Genomic DNA, 5,417 nt, shown 5'->3' with positions numbered 1-5,417 from the left:
GATATGCGGGTTTAAGAATACCCTCTGTAAGATCTCAGGTTTATATGATTTTTACGTCTAATGATCACTATATCAAATATCTTTGATATATAACTTACTTTTGTTACTGTAATATATTCCTATTTAATTTATCATTAACAATTAATTATATATGCGGGTTTAAGAATACCCTCTATAAGATCTTAGGTTTATATGATCTTTATATATATATTTAATATTTTAGTACAAAAATGTCTCACAATTATAACCCCATTCTCCAAAGTTACTTGGCTTAATTTATGTCCACAATTTTTTACTATATGGCCTTTCCACCATTTTTTATGTTTATTATCAAACAAACGGGTCCAAACCTTTTGTCCCACTGGAATTTTTATATGTATATTATCTAGGGGTAATATATTAACAACGCCTTTTTTTTAAACAATCTAAGGGCACTTTGGTTCTTCTACCTAAGAATAATTATACAGGTGTTATCCCTTCTCGATTTCGAGAATTGAGATAATATAACTGAGACTTGTAAGCCTCATCTTTATGGTTTCCAGCCTTTTTAATCCAGTTTTTAACAAGTGCTACCATCCTCTCACCTTATCAATTCGAGCTGGGATGATATGGTGGAGCAAGAATATGTTTTGTCGTCTGTGACTCAGCTTAAAACTGTTTAAAATAATCATTGATGAAGGCTGGATCACCATCAGATACTATCGTATCAGGTAAACCAAACCGGGCATATAATTCTCTTAATTTTTTAACAACAATTTTTGTGATATAACCATACACTTCTGCATATTCTATCCATTTTAAATAAGAATCTACCACCAAAAAATATGATTTTTTGTCTAAATCGAAGAAATCTATGTGGAGACGTTCCCACAGTTTCTTTGATTTGGGCCAAATCTGCCTACTTCTTTAGGGGGCATAGAGACACAGGTATTACATGGAATACATTTCGTAATTTTTTTCAATATCATTGCTCATACCAGGCCACCATAAATATTCACGAGCCCAAGATTTCATTTTATCCCGACCCTGATGTCTGGCATGTAATAGATCAATAATTTTATCCCGTATTTAAAAGGAATTACAGCTCTATTGCCTCGCATTAGACAATCATCCACCACGGACAATTTTTTTTCAATTTTTGATAAATTTTACAATTATTTTTTCGGTTTTTTTCCAGTTAAAAATAATTTGATTTGATTCAATTCTTTATCTTTTAAATTATTGAATTTAAGGTATTCGTAATTAGTAGGACCACCTTCATATGTTATAAAGAACAAATCAATGACTTTTCTTTATTTACTATTTTATTTTGGTTAAAGTCAAGATATTTTTCAGGTATAAATTATATATTTTTTCCCAATTAAATATTCCCGACATTTGGTTAAACCAAAAATAACGGCTAATGCTTCTTGTTCAATAACCGAATATCGCGTTTCTACTTCTCGGAAAACTCTAGAAAAAAATAAAATTGGCCTATCTAAACCATCAATTAAATGTAATAAGGCACCTACAACATCTTTGTTAGATGCATCAACAGCTAATATGATTTCTAAATCATTGCTAAAACATACTAAAATCGGTTCTTCCCCAATTTTCTGTTTTAACATTTCAAATGTCATTTGTTGTTCATTTGCCCATTCAAAATGAACTCCCTTTTGTAATAATTTATACAAAGGTACGGCAATAAATTTATCATACCTAAAAAGGATTACAATTTTGCTTCATTAGTGGACGGTTTTATATTTGCTATATTTTTTAAATTTTTATCAAGAGGTTTCACCTCCATTCCATTTATTTGATGTCCTAAGTAGATAACTTCTGTTACCCCAAGAACACTTTTTTCTTTAATGGCCCTCAGACCTTTATCGCGAATTCGTTTGAAAACTTTTCAAACGTTGATTATGTTGTTCCTGTGTTATACCAGTAACCAACACATCATCCATATAATAAAAGACTCCTTCAAGACCTTGGAAAACAGATGCCATAGTATGCTAAAAAATCGGCGCTGACACTTAATCCAAATGGTAACCGACAAAAGGCAAATAATCCTTTAGGAGTCGTTATTGTAAACAATTTTTGAATTTCTTCTTTTAAAGGTAACTGTAAATATGCAGAAGAAAAATCAATTTTGAAAAAATATTTGACCCTTTTTAAATTGGCCAAAATTTCTTTAATCCTAGGCAATGGATATTTCACTTCAACAACCCACCGGTTTACTGTTACACGAAAATCTGCACAGAGTCTCAGTACCAAGGGTGTGGTCCACTCACTATATTCAATTGGATGATGCCATCTTTAACCCATTGATCTAATTCTTCATCGATTTCCTTTTTCCACTCAAAAGGAACTCTTCGACAAGCCAAGAAAATGGGTGAAAAACCCTCCTTACGTTTAACGTCTAATTGATTATCATTTAAACGTCTTAACTTTTTTTCATAAATTATATCATATTTTTTAATTAACAAAGGTATAGCATGATTTAAGCTGAGCGCTTTTCTCTGACATAAATTTGGATCTGGTATTGTGAGAAGTCTTTGACGAAATTTTTAAGTTATATTTCAAGCTAATCAGCGGTTTATTGCTTACCACGAATTTTTGCGTCGGTAGAGTGGTAATAAACAATAGAAAATTATTTAACAAATTTCGAAAAGATAATTGTGTATGGCTTTTATAAGCAAAGGGTTTTTACGATTAAGAGTAAGTCTCATGTTTTGGAATTAGATTTGAGTAAGTTTAAAACTTCTAATATTTTAGAAAGTGATCTGCAGATGGTCCATCATCATGGTACCATATATTAAAATTCAAGCCAAATTTGGATTTAAGGTCATGGATACCAAGACATAATAGGTGTGAACCAAATGGTTCACCCTGTTGGATATCTTTTTTGGAGTCTATGATTGGTGGACAATAGAAGGGGAGTTTTCATGCCATAACATATTTGTAGGTATTTTGAGTAAATTTTTTATGCAAAAGATGATCACATTTGAGTTTTATGAAAGTCCACCCCATTCCATTAAATATTTTTGTACATAATTTCTGGCCATTACATTTTTAATAACTAATTCCCAGTGTCAATTAAGACTTATATCGCTCATCTATGGCTCTCTAGATAATTCGTAAGATCATATTATAAATAACTTGGTTAATTTCTTTGTGAAATTATTATATATATAATTTGGTTTAGTTTTAGAGAGCCCTAAAAATAAGAATATTGAGTATTTCCAAATAGTATCAATCAAAATATTAGCTTGAAATTCAATAAAATTTTAATACCCATGATTGCCTATTAAAATTTTACAAAAAATAAGAGATTTTCAAGACCCTGCCTGTTTTATGACTAAATTGTCCAGCTTGATAATTTTTATATACAAATTTCCCAACCAATTAAATTTTATATTTGTCCGGTTATAATTTTTTTTTAATTTTCTAACCTGGACAATAATTTGATTTTACATTTTGCTGGTAGACACATAAGCTAGATTTTACAGATCTCTAGTCTACTTAATATACTTATATAAACATTGGCTTAAATATAGTAAAATTTTTACCTTCACATCGATATAAATTTACCTAATAAAGGAGGGAAGGATGTAAAATTTTCTCTTGGGTGCAGGAATAAATAATATTACTTTTACAGCTTATGAACAAATTGGGTTAATCCATCTGACCAGGTCATATAATATTAAACCAAGAATAATTCCTATTTTATTAAACCTTATGATAAATAAAACTGTTTACTTAGTAAACAATTCAGTAGGCTAAAGCTTATAAACTATCAAGGTAGCATTAAATCATGTAATTTTAATATATAAATTTTGTTTCGTTTTTACATGAATTTTAATTAAAATATCAATAATACTTTCTTTATTAACCAATTTGTGAATTATTATAAAATTTTATCTATTATGAAAAATAAACAAAAAATTTATGTTTTTTTGTTGAATATGTAGTTTTCATAATTTACATATAATTCCCTTATATTATTATGGATCAAAAATCATATAAATCCAAAATTTTTTCACTTATAATAAGTAACTGATGTTCAGATATATCAATAAATAATTGCCACCAAGGTTTATAATATATTAATTTATTAAAATTGGTATTGATTAGAATATTTGGTTTCATGATTTTTTCCATGTTTAAAATTTTAAAAGTTAAATATATTAAGGATAGAGCAAACATAGCAGGATCAATATTATTATCTTTATCTTCATTAGGGTATAATAATGACACCATTTCATTCGATTTATAAATGTCCTGCATAAATCTTAATGCTGTTTTATAGACTTTTATGTGAAGAGATTGGATCTGAATGTCATTTAAAAGTTTATTTTCAAATTGTTGACTGTTTGGAATCCAATCCATTAATATTTTTAAAAAAGAGAAGAAATACTAGTAAAAACATACAATATAAACATATTGTTTAATTACTATATGAGGATGCGTAAATGTGAGACAGAATTTTAATTTAATCAATATAATGCATTCACAAAATGCTGTAGCATCTATGTATTTTTCATATTCTTCAGAAGATAAAGTTTGTGAATATTTATTTTTATTCCTTAGATAGAGAGTACTTGAGTTGTAAATACAGTTATGACATTAACCAATAATAAAAATGTTTATATTTATATATAATATAAATACTTGTAACAAACCATAATTATATCTTTGATATTTATATACTCTTCTTCAATTTTTGATGCCAGATGTAAACATGTTATAATTATAATCTAGATAAGCAATGATTATAAGTTCCAAATTATAAAAATAAAACATCTTTATTGATATTTATTTCTATTCCATTTGATTTGTGATATATAACAGACGCAGTTGCAACAGTAGTTAGAAGTAAATTAAGTTTTATACCTAGATAATTTATGTTAATCGTCATGTCTTTTTTATCTTGCCATTTTCCCTGATATCATATATATCCATTGAGATGCAGTTCGTATAAATTTTAGAAATATAAAATGTTTCTTCATTTTTCCACTAGGAAATTTTACTAAATATGAAATTTCATATAATTATTAATGATAATATATGATTATTTTTTAATATTTATTAATACTATAAATTATTTTAGTCGAATAATCTGAATAATATGAAAAAATTATTCTACGAATAGTTTTCCTTATTAGAATTTTCAAATAGAATAATTGTGTTATTCGTATTCGTAAAATACGAACCGAATCGAATATTGAATAACAAATAATTTGTTTTATGTATCCAACAAATCATATTATTACTATATCACTTGAAATTAAAAAAGGCTTAACAATTAATTAAGACTTTTAATATATTATGATGAAAAGAAAAATAAATTAAAAAAATTTATTAATTAGGATGTTATTTTTGGGAAATAAATGAAATTGTGAAATAATATATAATCAAACCATGATTTATTACCCGAA

At 27.2% G+C, this 5,417-nt stretch overlaps 1 long non-coding RNA gene across 1 annotated transcript; it reads right to left on the bottom strand.

The window, feature by feature from the left end:
* Positions 1-3,895: 3,895 nt before the first annotated feature.
* LOC135922175 (uncharacterized) lies at positions 3,896-4,999 on the bottom strand. The gene is made up of 5 exons (XR_010570765.1): positions 4,914-4,999; positions 4,781-4,872; positions 4,651-4,736; positions 4,435-4,579; positions 3,896-4,395 (listed from the first exon to the last, which is right to left on the bottom strand). It is a non-coding gene; the product is annotated as an uncharacterized LOC135922175 (long non-coding RNA).
* Positions 5,000-5,417: the final 418 nt, after the last annotated feature.

The sequence above is a fragment of the Gordionus sp. m RMFG-2023 genome, chromosome 1 (genome assembly GCF_954871325.1).
Source record: "Gordionus sp. m RMFG-2023 chromosome 1, tfGorSpeb1-WG-v2, whole genome shotgun sequence".
In the NCBI taxonomy this organism is placed as follows: Eukaryota; Metazoa; Nematomorpha; class Gordioida; order Chordodea; family Parachordodidae; genus Gordionus; species Gordionus sp. m RMFG-2023.
The sequence above is the reverse complement of the archived record's forward strand: the minus strand, read 5'-3'. Positions and strand labels throughout refer to the sequence as shown.